A 14,645-nucleotide genomic window follows, 5' to 3' on the forward strand; every position below is an offset into this window, starting at 1 on the left:
TGCCTCCCTGTCTTCAGGCCCCACCACCCCACACACCCCACGTTTATCTCCCATGCAGTAAACGCCTCCTCTCAACCATCTCTCCTCTGGCCTTAGGCACCAGCCTCCATCCTAGGCTTGAAGCATCAAAGCCTCCCGATCATCAACTTTCTCTTTCCCCACCTTGCTGCCTGATGTCAACGCCCCCCAGGAACCATGCAAACCATGGTTTGAAGATGGCAGAGCATCAGTCTGGGTCCCCCCATCGCCATGGTTGACCGGATTTAAAATGAACATGCTGCTGCTGCTGATGCTAAGTCACTTCAAAAATGTTTTAAGCCACTGAGATTTCAGCAGGGTTTATCTATTATAGGAACTAGCATTTCTTTAGATAATACAGGCTGAATTTAGATAGCTGGAGAGCAAGGGGGAGGATTCTAGTGGTAAAGAAGAGAATTTATACAGAAGCCTGAATCTAGGATCACTCGTGGTCTGATGAAACCAGCTTCATTTACATACTCCTTATCCTCATTGGGCTCCAAAATCACTGCAACCCATGAAAGTAAAAGATGCTTGCTCCTCAGAAGAAAAGCTAAGACAAACTTAGACAGCGTATGAAAAACCAGAGACATCACTTTGCTGACAGGTCCCTATAGTCAAGCTATGGTTTTTCCAGTAGTCATGTATGGATATGAGAGCTGGACCATAAAGAAGGCTGAACACCAAAGAATTGATGCTTTCGAGCTGTGGTGCTAGATAAGAAGACTCTTGAGAGTCCCCGGAAGAACAAAAAGATAAAACCAGTCAATCCTAAAGGAAATCAACACTGAATATTCACTGGAAAGACTGATGCTGAAGCTCCGATACCTTGACCACCTGATGTGAAGAGCTGACTCACTGGAAAAGACCCTGATGCTGGGAAAGACTGAGGGCAAGAGAAGAAGAGGGCAACAGAGGATGAGATGGTTGGATGGCATCACTGACTCAATGGACATGAGTTTGAGGAAACTCCAGGAGATGGTGAAGGACAAGGAAGCTGGTGTGCTGTGATTCATGGGGTCGCAAAGAGTCGGACACAACTTAGTGACTAAACAACAACAATTCTCTTCAGACTACTTTGAAACATGTTTTCTCATCTGACACAACCATCACCATCATCACGTATCATCAGTGCTGTTATAATTAATAGTTTGCAAACAAAGAAACAGACTTAGAGAAGTTAAGGTGGGTCCAAGGTCCCACTGCTAGTAAATGGAGGAGCCTGGATTGGACCACAGGACTCCCGACTCACAGTCCACTGGCATCTCCCCTGCAGCATCCAGCCTCTCAGAGCCACACTCCAGGGCTACAACAGAGATACTCTCAGCTGGAGTACACAAGGGTGTTGGAATAAAACAAAGGAAGATAGGGAGGGAGTCTGGCAGGATTGGCTAAAGGCAGACTGTGGAGGACTTTATAAACATCAGGTTGTGGAGTTTAACTTTCATACAATAGACAAGGGGGAACAATAATCAGCCTCCACTTTCACAAAGACCTTTCTGCACACGCTGTCCCCTGGCTGTCACTTGCTGCCAGGGGTCCCCTTCACAAAGAAACTAGATGCTTTTATGAGGGCAGAACTTCCAGCCCGAAGCTCCTATAGACACACCTGTACCCTCACATGGCCATCCCCTTCCCAAACCAAATGCCAGAGGCAGCCCTCCTCTGGTAATGTTGTTGACCACCCCCTGTGCATGTGCGTCCATCCACGGAGGACACCTTCATCAATCACTTATCCTTTCTCTCCCCTGAATCCCTGCCTTCGTCCTTTCTTCGAGCTCTGTCTCTTCAGCCTCTGAAGATGCTAGAATCCCTCGCATCCTAAAATCACCCCTTCCTCAGGAAGCCCACAGCCCTTCTTCTCCTCATACTTCATCACTGATCTCCTTTAAGAGTAGATCCAGATCTCCACTTCATCACCCGGTCCTCTATCCCAGCAGTCCCCCACCTTTTTGGCACCAGGGACCCGTTTTGAGGAAGACAGTCTTCCCACCAACTGGGGCAGGGGAAGAGTTTCGGGATGCTTCAAGGACATTACATTTACTGTGCACTTTATTTCTGTTATGACTACATCAGCTCCACCCCAGATCACCAGGCATGAGATCCAGGAGGTTGGGGACCCCTGCTCTATTCCACCGGCTCTAACGAACTATGACACCGAAACGGTCACCTCTAATGATGCCTCCTAAGAGCTGGGCTCAGTGGGCGGACAGCAACGTTTCCTTTGGCCTCTTCAGGGCACCTGACAGTGCTGCACTCTTGACATTTCTCTGCCTTGATTTCCACAACCCATGCTCTCTGCACCCTCCTCGTCTCTGTCTGCTCCTCCTTGGTTCTGGCTTCTTTTCCTCTGCCTCTCCCCTGAATGTCCTTGTTTCCTATGGCTCCATGTTGATCCTCCTCTTACCTTACTCGGCTCTCTCTCTGAAATCACCCCACATACAGCTTCAACTGACAGCTACATACTTCAAATTGGTATGCAAGTATCTTCCGATCTTACATCTCTGCAGTGCAGACCTCTCGTGTGAGCTCTTCACATCCTGGCTACACTTCCCTGCTGGTATCTCCCTGGAGATTTCCCAGGTGGCACAGTTGGTAAAGAACCTGCCTGCCAATGCAGGAGACTCAAGAGACTCAGGTTTGATCCCTAGATCAGGAAGATCCCCTGGAGGAGGAAATGGCAACCCACTCCAGTATTCTTGCCTGGAGAATTCCATGGACTGAGAAGGCTGGCAGGCCAGAGTCCACAGGGCTGCAGAGCTGGACATGACTGAGCACGCACGCATGCACATCTCCCTATGGACTCCACGGGCCCCTCAACCTCAACATGGCTACAACCACACTTAGCACCTTGCTTGCCACACTTGTTCCTACTCTTTCTGCATTGATAATGACAATACCTGTCGACTACTGTAGCAATCTGGGTTCTCCACAGAAACAGAACCAATACAATACGTGTGTGTGCGTGTGGTGCATGTACACAATACGTGTGTGTGTGTGTGTGCGCGCACATACAAATTAAGAGATCTACTTGAAGGAGCCAGCTCATATGATGGTAAGGGACTGACAAGTCTGAAATCTGCAGGGAAGACCAGCAGGCTGGAAATGCAGCCTGAACGGATGTGCAGTCCTGGACTCAAACAGACTCTCTGGAGTCAGGGAAATGGCAACTCACTCCAGTATTCTCACCGGGATAATCCCATGGACAGAGGAGCCTGGCAGGCTACAGTCCATGGGGTCTCAAAGAGTCAGACACGACTAAGTGATCACACATGGAGGGGTGACTAAGTCAGTCCAGTCACTCAGTCGTGTCCGATTCTTCGCAACCCCATGAATCGCAGCACGCCAGGCCTCCCTGTCCATCACCAACTCCCGGAGTTCACTCAGACTCATGTCCATCGAGTCAGTGATGCCATCCAGCCATCTCATCCTCGGTCGTCCCCTTCTCCTCCTGCCCCCAATCCCTCCCAGCATCAGAGTCTTTTCCAATGAGTCAACTCTTCGCATGACGTGGCCAAAGTACTGGAGCTTCAGCTTTAGCATCATTCCTTCCAAAGAAATCCCAGGGTTGATCTCCTTCAGAATGGACTGGTTGGATCTCCTTGCAGTCCAAGGGACTCTCAAGAGTCTTCTCCAACACCACAGTTCAAAAGCATCAATTCTTCGGCGCTCAGCCTTCTTCACAGTCCAACTCTCACATCCATACATGACTACAGGAAAAACCATAGCCTTGACTAGACGGACCTTAGTCGGCAAAGTAATGTCTCTGCTTTTAAATATACTATCTAGGTTGGTCATAACTTTTCTTCCAGGGAGTAAGCATCTTTAATTTCATGGCTGCAATCACCATCTACAGTGATTTTGGAGCCCCCCTCCCCAAAATAAAGTCTGACACTGCTTCCACTGTTTCCCCATCTATTTCCCATGAGTGATGGGACCAGATGCCATGATCTTCGTTTTCTGAATGTTGAGCTTTAAGCCAACTTTTTCACTCTCCTCTTTCACTTTCATCAAGAGGCTGTTTAGTTCTTCTTCACTTTCTGCCATGAGGGTGGTGTCATCTGCATATCTGAGGTTATTGCTATTTCTCCCGGCAATCTTGATTCCAGCTTGTGTTTCTTCCAGTCCAGCGTTTCTCATGATGTATTCTGCATATAAGTTAAATAAGCAAGGTGACAATATACAGCCTTGATGTACTCCTTTTCCTATTTGGAACCAGTCTGTTGTTCCATGTCCAGCTCTAACTGTTGCTTCCTGACCTGCATACAGATTTCTCAAGAGGCAGGTTAAGTGGTCTGGTATTCGTCCATGTTAACTTCAGGCACTGACAAATAGCTGGTTGTCTTGTTTGTTATTAATCAACATTAGAATTAGTGAAATATTAATAATATTTAGTCCAAATATTGTATTTGGTCATTTTCTGAAGCCGAGGAGTTGTGCAAACTCTCCATCAGCTATTCCTACTGAACAAGACAGAGGCTGATTTCCTCTACCTATATTTGCATATAGGTAACTTGACCTTTTCAAATTCTTATTTATGTATTGTCATTTAAGTTTTATAAGACTTTTATAAACCTTTTTAAAATGTGTTTTATTCTATCTGACAGGAAAGAGGGGCAAATGCCTAGGATCACGTAACTGGTAAAAGGCAAAAGTGAGACTAACCAGGCCTTTCTGCCCCCACCTATCGTTACTCCACAAACCTATCCTGGCTTCCTGGCCATGGGGCCTCCAGACTCTCAGTGGCATGAGGCCACAGAGAGACCACGTCTGACTTTTGCTCCCCCATGGGGTCTAGCACAGTACCTGACACACAGCAGACAAAAAGTACATCATTGGTGAACAACTGAATTTATTCTCTCAGAGTTGCTTTAGTCACCTTGATGGTAGGATGGGGCGTAGTGCACTGCCAAATCCCTTGGCTTTTAAAATGCTATTGGCATCACGAGGAATAAAGGAAAAAGAAAATAGTATCTTTTCAAAACCCAATGTGTTTATTCCCAAGGGGATCAGAATTCTGAGCCAGGGCCCCATTTCAGCACATAAAGTAGCAAGAAGTATGTTTTTCAGCTTCCTAGAAAATTAAGTGTTGGTCTGATGGAGCAAGTGGAAGACTGAAAATAGAGCCTTCACATGGGAAAGGAAAAATGGCAAGGTCTCTGGCAGAGCAGAACCATTTGCACGGCTGGTACAATGATCCAGCTGTCACTAACTTACCATGGCAACAAATGGGCTTGCTCAAGGAGCAACAATTCATTCAGAGGGATGCACAGCAACATGACTGAATCTGTAGCACGAAGATGCAGGTCTGAGGCAGAACAAGCAACAGGGAACACAGAGGCTTGGGGCAGGAAGAGAAATTCTGGGCATGGCTTCACAGCCTTTCTATAAAACCCTGTGCTCAGTCCCATTAGATCAAGGGAGAACAAGAAGGAGCTGGCCACCTTCAGTTTATCAGGGTATTCAAGAGGCCTCGAGGGCTTCCCTGGTGGTCCAGACGTTAAGGGTCCACCTGTCAATGCAAGGGACACACATTCAGTTCCTGACGCGGGAAGATCTAACATGCTGCGGGGCAACTAAGCCCATGTGCCACAACTACCGGAGCCCGCAGGTTCTAGAGCCTGTGCTCCGCAGCGAGAGAAGCCACCGCAGTGAGAAGCCTGCGCACCGCAATGGAGAGTAGTCCCCGCTCTCTGCAACCAGAGCAAACCCGCACACAGCAAAAAAGACCCAGTGAGGACAAAAATGAAAAAGTGAATGACTCTTTAAAAAGTCATTAAAACAAAAAGAGGCCTCCTAACCCAGCAGATGTTCCTTCCCTATCGGGTCTTCACCAGCGTCCCCAAGACGTTGCCATCTTCCCCCAGTTCCTAAATGACACACCCAAACATGTGCCCTCCACTGCCTTCTGATTTCCTGCTCACCACCACGGCACAATGTTTCCGTTTCTTCAGGGATGTGAGATATCCACTATGATCCCAAGATTATCTTCAAGGGCTTCCATAAAAGCCTTTCGCCATCACACATTCCTTAATACTTCATATGTTACTTAGGGAGACAAGTTATGCAAAGTAATTAAGGCTTGAGGCATGTTGGATGAGTCATTTAGATAACTGAAAGCTAATTCATTAAGCACAAAAATATTTCTATAGTCTTGGTAAAATACGATGCCTGAGTAAACACAGAATATCAAGAAGCGTTCAAAATTCTCCCCAACCTTCAAGATCTAGTCTGATGACAAATATTCCCTGAAAGTATCCTGCAACCCCCTCTTGCCACCTCCACCCACCACCAGAAATAACCTCTCTGTTGTCTGGTAACCCACATTTTTATTATACCTTCTTTGCAGCACAGTGCACGATCTACTTTAGGTTAAGAGACTTAAATGCACCTTGCCTAACTTAAAAAAAAAAGTTCTTGGACACCAGAGACTTTTTTTTAACCCCAAAGTGCCTAGTTCAACAGGCATACAAACACTTCACAAACTGAAATACTCTTTAAGTGATTCAGATACTGTCAAGGGCACCATAACGCAGCAGAGCCTTCGGGGGTCCTGAGCTCTGGAGGACAGGAAAAGTGTGATATTAGAGACCACATTTAGTATCACTAACCCTCTTTGGCCTCTGCTCAGTATTTCTCAGCTTTAGAAGACAATGTTTTTCTACAAGGGAAAAATATTCTAAATTCCCGTTTGGTTTTTCTTTTCTTTTTTTTTCCCTAAAAGGGAATTACTTTTTAAAAATTTCAACTCGCAAACAGAAAATTCTGGCATGGCTGGCACTGTTAAGCCTCCATTGCCACATTTTCTGGGTCTCAAAATGTGCATGCAGATGGCTGCCGGCAGTTCAGCAGGGAAACGGAGCAGCACGTGGAAGGACGTGCAAAGTGACGGGAATATAGCCGAGACTCTGTGCCACGTTTGGTGCCCAGTTCATCAAGTTTGAAAGCCAGGCCCCTCAGTACCGACAGCGCTACGAGGAAATAAGAAACAGAGCACGCGATCTGGCAAGTTAAGTTTCAAGCTCAAGGTCCAAAGCAACTACTTCTGTCTGGCAGGGCCAACAGCATTGTTTTCCCGAAGCTTTTAGTGTTTGGCCATGACGAACCAGGCGCTAAGTATAGTTTAATATTCTAAACACGCAGCTCAAACTCACACCCTCCTCACCAGCAGTAGGGGATTCTAAGCAGTCAGCCCAGGATGGTCAGAATCAACAGAATGATTATAAATCCCAAGCCAAAGAGTTAATTTCCTGGTCATTTTTATAAACAAAACAGGAGTCAGTGAAACAAGCACCGTCAGTTATGGTCTTTCACTCTTAACCAAACCCTAATTTGTTGACGGGGCTAAAAGTCTTCTCCTTTTTTTCTCCATATAACATTAATAGCTAACATTGGCTTTTTGAGAGCAATTATGCTACTCACGGTGACCCCGTGAGGTAAGAAATATTATCTTGGATGGGGAACCAGAAGTTCCCTCTCTAGCAGCTGTTCTCCTGTAGGAGTCCCTGTGCTTATCATGGAAACAAACAGAATTTTCTTCATAAAAGCTGGGATCAGGGGTGGCAGGCCTTCTGGTACCACGGTACCATCCAGTCGTGTGCGCGGCCCCGTGGGGATAAGAACTGCTCTCGTCTTTGGCTTTTCACTGAGTAAAGGGTTTTTAATCCAGTGTCCTCAGAGGTAGAACTGTGTCACATAAGTTAATATTACTGGCAACTCAAGTACTAAAACATGCAAGATTAGAATGGAAGCTTTCTAAATTAAACTGCATTACTTCCTCCTCAACCTTTCTGAACTAATCAAACCATAATTTGACCTAATCCTGCTGAACAGGATAGTAATTATGATTGATTAATGTATTCAGAGACCACGGAGGCAAACAAGACTGCTTCCTCTCGGAGTGTCCCCAAACTGCTATCCTTTGGATGACTTTGTAGAGGTAGTTTTGTCTCTGTCATCACCAGCTGTCTCTTCTTGCTTTAGCCAGGGTGACAGACTCTAATGGAGGGTCTCTTAATTCAGAGCCTCTGCCATCAGCTAAACCTGGAAAGGCAAGCTATTAAGAGTCATGGGCTAAGGTTCGCCCTCACCTGCCTCACTTCAGACCCAAGCAGCTGGCCTCCCGTGTTCTTATCCACTACAGCCACCTTTCCCAATCCTGCCTAAGTATGAAGAATTACAAGAGGAGAGGCGGGACCAATTGAGAGAGCAGCACTAAGCTACATACGTTAGCATAAGTCACGTGCATGGCTAGCGGGAAGTTGCTGCATGGTACAGGGAACTCAAGCCGGTGCTCCGTGACGACCCGGAGGGGCGGGATGGGGTGGGGAGGGGGAGGCAGGGTCAAGAAGGGGACATATGTATACTTATGGCTGATTCATGCCAATGTATGGCAGAAACCAACACAACACTGTCAAGCAACTATCCAATTAAATTAAAAAAAAAAAAATTACCAGGTATGTGTGTGGAGAGTGGAGTGTTCAAATATACATTCTCAGTCCCCTCTCCTAGAAATTCCAATTCAGTGGGCCTGGAGTGGAGCCCCGGAAGCTGAATTTTTAACGCAGACCCTCAGATGATTTCCACGACCAGATATAGAAATACAATACTACATGTCACCCATGCTGCTCACTTGGAATCAGGATGCCTTCAGAAGCACAATGACCCTGAGCCAAGGCTGACTGCTTCCAGAGACCCGTAACCAACAAAGCTTTCAGGTCACTGCTCTGCCACTGCTCTCAGGCAAAATGCCTCAGTCTTCTGAGGCTCCTCCAGGGTGGCCATCAACCCTCTTCTCCTTGCTGGTATGCCATTCACCCAAGACGTGGCATGCCTTCCTTCTCTGTGCCCCAAACGTCCTGCCATCCTTTTGATGGCTTGGATTACCACAGAGATGACCCAAACAACTCTCAAGCCTCAGTTACTTGGCCTCCTTCACTGAGTTCACTTCACTGGGCTATGTACATCTGTGGCAAAACCCAGGCGCCTGTTCTGTCCGGTAATTAATTGCTCCTACTCTGAAATCTTCCACTCAAATGTCCCTCTCCACTCCAGGGCTCCAATACACCCAGTGCTTGGTTTCATCCATACCTCTGGCCCTTTTCTCCTCCATGTCCAGCTGGGACCCCCTTTCCTGCATATGTTGATCACTCCCGGCTCGGAGGAATAGTTCCTCCACTACACTGTCCTGCTGCAGCTCACTGCAGCCAGCCTTAGCCCTGGCTCAGTCCAGCTAGATGTCTTATTTGCTCCTGACACCAGCCAGCTGTAGGCTACTGGTGCCTAACCCACAGCCTCCTACCTCAGCAGAGCCGTGCACACTGCCGAGAGGCCACAGGCATCGGCCCAAGTTCACTCTTCCTCTTCCTGACCTTGACTGTATGTCAAGTCTCCTTGCTTTTCCTCTGACTTCTTCCCACTTACTCCTAGCGAAACTCTATTTCACAGAAATGATGGAAGTCATCAGACTAGCACTTGCTCCTAAGCTGTCCCACCAGAAAACACAGCTATGCCCAGATATTCCATCGTTAAGGGCTGCCAAGCCCATCCGTGCCTGTGCTGGGCCTACTGTTTGCTTGGTTATTTAAAGCAAGCTCCCTGGTGATAATCATTACTGAAGTAAGCTGTAACAGTCGTGAATGGGGGAGAAAAATCCACCCTCTCAAAGGATCCCTTTACCCTGAGAATCTTAAGATCAGGAGGCATCTAAAAAGAAAAAAAAGAAAACAAAACTCTCTTACCTACAAGCATTTAACTAAATACGAACAAAAGCTGCATACAGAATGACTATAAATTCTAAGCCAAAGAGTTAATTCCCTGATAATTTTTATAAACTCAAAACCAGAGTCAGTGAAACAATACTGTTAATTATGGTCTGTCTCCCACTCTTAACCCAACTCTAGTTTGTTAATGGGGCTAAAAGTCTTTTCCTAACTTTTTTCTCCATATAATATTAATAGCTAACATTAATTGCTTTTTGTGTATAATTATGCTACTTATAATGACCCTGTGAGATAAGATATTATTTCACTCCATTTACAGCTGAAAAACAGAAAAACAGACTTAGGCTGTTAAGGAATTTGCCCAAGGGCTTCTAGCTAGTAAGTGGCAGAGGCAAAATTAAAACATGGAGCCTGGGACTTCCCTGGTGGTCCAGTGGCTAAGACTCTGCACTCCCAGCGCAGGGGTCTTGGGTCTGCTCCCTGGTCAGGGAATTAGATCCTGCATGATGCAACTAAGACCCAGCATGGTCAAATAAATAAATAAATATATTCAAAATCTGTATTAAAAAAAAAAAGGCTGAACACAAACTATATGTTTCAGCATAGGGCTTGTTAACACAAAGTTTCCAGGAAATGCACAACCCTAACACAAGCATTGTTTTTTATGCTCCAATGTATGCTCAGAAACACAAACATGAAAAACCACCCAATATTAATCTCACAGAATGTTCAATGTTTATTTATTCATTCCTACAATCTTATCAGAGAGCAGCAAAGAATAAGAGGAAAGATTCTACAGTCAGACCATACAGATCCAAATTCTAGCTCCACCACTTTCTTAGCTTTGTAACTTCAAAAGTTACTTCTCTAAGATCAATTGTCTCAAAACAACAACAAAAAATGGTAAGTCATAACCATCACCACCTTAGTAGCTTCTCCCAGAGGTTGAGAGATAATGTGTGAACACACTTAACCATGGACCTGACAAGTAATTTCAAAAAAGGTTGGCTGTTACAATCATTTTATCGTTCAAAAGGTATCCGGGACCTGTAGCTAGTGGAATCTACACAGAGACGGGGCCAAGACTGGACCATAAATAAGCCAAGGCTGTCCCTGGCCTCTTGGTCTTGCAGTCTATTGGGGGAATGGACCATAAAGAAGGAAACAAACATCTGGGTGAAATACCTGGAATTCTGGTGACATGCTAAGCAGGAAATGCATGTGTACTGAAAGGGGGACAATGAGGAGGAACCTGCTGTAAAGGGGTGATCAGGGAAGGGACCCCTCTGAGTGGGGACATTCTCGCTGAGCCCAGATGTCGGAGAAGGCCCTTCTCCTAGAAGAGTCTGGGGACCAGTGCCGGGCAGAGGGAAGCGCTATACGGAAGAGAAGAACTTGGCTCTGAGCAGAACCGACAGTACTTCCACCTTAAAGGAGCACGGAAAGCGAGGACTGGAGGGTGGAGAAGAGGCAGAGGCTGGCACCCAAGTATGGACGTGGATCTCAGGGTGGTGAGAGGCCTCGAAATGGGCATAGGACGCTTGAGGGGACAAGGTCTGATAGGCTCGCTGGCTGCAGGGGGAGAAGGGTTAGAGAAGGCAGGAATGGAAGCTGGGAGACCAGGCGGCAGGCAGGGGCAGTCACCCAGCTGCGAGAGGACGGCAGTGGATGAGGAGGACGGCAAGGAGGGCGGGCAGGCCCACAGCCCACACTGATGTACTAGATGTCGGCTGAGAAATGGGGGAAAATCCAGGTCGACTTTCGGATCTCCAGCTAAACAATGAATGGATGGACAGTGCTGACTAAAGGGAGGCTGGGGGCAGGAGAAGGCAGGAGAAGAGAGGGCAGAGGGATCGAGAATGAGGAATACAAATCTGGAAGCTTGAGAGGGAGAGACTGAGTGATCAATTGTGGGCATGTGAAGTTTGAGATCATTGTGAGTCTGCAAGGAGAGAGACAGAAGGGAGACAGGAGCTAAAACTGTAAATCTAGAACCAAAGAAAGGTCTGGGTGGGAGGTATAACTGAGGCAGTCATCTGCATCCAGAGGGTAATAAAGTCCTGGGAACGGATGAGATCACTTAGGAAGAGAATCTGATGAGAGAAGGGAGGTAGCCAAGTGAAAGAAGGGAATAAATAATAACAAATCAGGCAGGTAATCTAAAACTAAACGTACCAATGCAGCCCATACAATGTGCTTGTATGGCTGCCCCAACGACGTGCTTAATAAACACCTGTGGAACAAATACAAATAAGTTCTTAACACATTCCCTTTAGGCCTTCCTTTAAAAGAACAAAATTTTTCATTTACGATTTCTTCCCCCAAATATATCTGCAGCATCAGAAAAAAAAACTTTCTGACGGTTTGGATTGTGTTCAAAGGAATTCTTTTCCTTTAGAGCAAAAGCAAGAATTCTTTTCAAAAACTCATTAAAATTAAAGATTGCCTACTTGAAATTCAAAGCTTTAAAAACCTTACACTCACACTCTATTCTGTAAAAATTCTGCCTCAAGATACAAATTTCCCCTTCCTTATAATCCAAATGCAATTGTATGTTTTACTACAGATGTCATTTTGTCCTGAAAGATGAAATTGTTACTTTCAAACAGTTCAAGAGTCAAATGAGAAATGTAAAACGGTCAAGAGATCAAGGATTTATTTTTAAATTTTTTTTTTTAAAAAACAAAAACCTTAAGTTACCTGCTAGACCATCCAAAAACTGATAAGCAGGGAGGTGAAAAGGATAGAACTGCCAGGAAAATAAGTAAATATAACAGCTACTCCTCAGATGAAAATGCAATAAAGCTATAATCTCTGGGTATCTGTTGATACAAAAAACTCATTATGCTCTTGAGGCTAAAACTATCACTAAGAACCACCAAACCAAAATCATAGCTGTGAACACCACTGGAATACTTGAAATGTTTCAAAGATTTCCAGTGCATAAGAAGAAAACAGTGGCCAAAACTCTTCCTTCCCTCAATTGTGCAAGTTAAATCAAGACTGTGATTTTTTTTTTAAGACCATAAGCCTCACACCATGAAATTCTTCACCTCAGATATGTAAAGGAGAGGCCTATCCTAACTTTCAAAGGACTGTTATCCCACTTCATGATATGGCTATCTAAGAGCCTAGGAGGCTTCAGGAAGGTCTCATGAATGGATGGATAATGAGCATCCATTCATTCGTTCATTCAGCAAATACTGATTAAGCACCCTGTGTGGATCACAATAAACTGTGGAAAATTCTGAGAGAGATGGGAATACCAGACCACCTAACCTGCCTCTTGAGGAATCTGTATGCAGGTCAGGAAGCAACAGTTAGAACTGGACATGGAACAACAGACTGGTTCCAAATAGCAAAAGGAGTACATCAAGGCTGTATATTGTTACCCTGCTTATTTAACTTATACGCAGAGTACATCATGAGAAATGCTGGACTGGAAGAAACACAAGCTGGAATCAAGATTGCTGGGAGAAATATCAATAACCTCAGATATGCAGATGACACCACCCTTATGGCAGAAAGTGAAGAGGAACTCAAAAGCCTCTTGATGAAAGTGAAAGAGGAGAGTGAAAAAGTTGGCTTAAAGCTCAACATTCAGAAAACGAAGATCATGGCATCTGGTCCCATCACTCATGGGAAATAGATGGGGAAACAGTGGAAACAGTGTCAGACTTTATTTTGGGGGGCTCCAAAATCACTGTAGATGGTGACTACAGCCATGAAATTAAAGACGCTTACTCCTCAGAAGAAAAGTTATGACCAACCTAGATAGTATATTCAAAAGCAGAGACATTACTTTGCCGACTAAGGTCCATCTAGTCAAGGCTATGGTTTTTCCTGTAGTCATGTATGGATGTGAGAGTTGGACTGTGAAGAAGGCAGAGAGCCGAAGAATTAATGCTTTTGAACTGTGGTGTTGGAGAAGACTCTTGAGAGTCCCTTGGACTGCAAGGAGATCCAACTAGTCCATTCTGAAGGAGATCAACCCTGGGATTTCTTTGGAAGGAATGATGCTAAAGCTGAAACTCCAGTACTTTGGCCACGTCATGCGAAGAGTTGACTCATTGGAAAAGACTCTGATGCTGGGAGGGATTGGGGGCAGGAGGAGAAGGGGACGACCAAGGATGAGATGGCTGGATGGCATCACTGACTCGATGGGCTGAGTGAACTCCGGGAGTTGGTGATGGACAGGGAGGCCTGGAGTGTTGCGATTCATGGGGTCGCAAAGAGTTGGACACAACTGAGCGACTGAACTGAACTGATGTGTCAGGTTCTGGGCTCTGAAGATATATCAATGAATAAAACCTCATACTTACGGACTAATGGGGGGAAAGAGACAGTCGGGAAGATTCCCCTGGAGAAGGAAATGGCAACCCACTCCAGTGTTCTTGCCTGGAGAATCCCATGGACAGAGGAGCCTGGTGGGCTACAGTCCACAGGGTCGCAAAGAGTCGGACACGACTGAGGGACTTCACAAGAGACAGTAAACTAACAAATAAATTGGTATTTACCAAGTAGTGTTAAGTATCATGAAAAAAAAGTAAGGTTGATTAAGGAGGACAGGGAGATGAGGTGGGTCTTCCACAGAGTGGTCAGGGAAACGCACTAAAAGGTTATATTGCAGCAGAGACCTGAGGCAAGAACCAGGGTATCCAGGGAACAGGGTTCCAAGCTGACACAACAGCAAAGGCAAAGGCACTGAGGCTGGTGTCTGCTTGAAGTTTTTAGGCAATAGCAAAGAGATCTGTCCGGCAAGGCTGAAATGAGGACAGGGAGGCAGCCTCAAAGGCCAAGGCAGGAACTTCAGATTTTACTTTAAGATGGGAAGCTGCTGGAGCACTCTAAGCAAAGATTCTAATCTCTTTTTTAAAAGGATCAGAAAAGGAACAAGTTCTTACA

At 45.6% G+C, this 14,645-nt stretch overlaps 1 protein-coding gene across 4 annotated transcripts in view; it reads right to left on the reverse strand.

The window, feature by feature from the left end:
- The window catches only part of ZHX3 (zinc fingers and homeoboxes 3), a 116,352-nt gene that overhangs the window by 99,678 nt on the left and 2,029 nt on the right, over positions 1–14,645 (reverse strand). Inside the window, exon 1 of one of the 4 annotated variants that reach the window (XM_052651127.1) lies at positions 3,194–3,273. The exons of the other annotated variants lie outside the window; for them this stretch is intronic. The gene's annotated coding sequence lies outside the window, so the exon portion shown is untranslated. Of the gene's footprint in view, positions 1–3,193; positions 3,274–14,645 lie in introns of those variants that run through there. 4 annotated transcript variants of the gene reach the window in all.

The sequence above is a fragment of the Budorcas taxicolor genome, chromosome 13 (genome assembly GCF_023091745.1).
Source record: "Budorcas taxicolor isolate Tak-1 chromosome 13, Takin1.1, whole genome shotgun sequence".
Lineage (NCBI taxonomy): Eukaryota > Metazoa > Chordata > Mammalia > Artiodactyla > Bovidae > Budorcas > Budorcas taxicolor.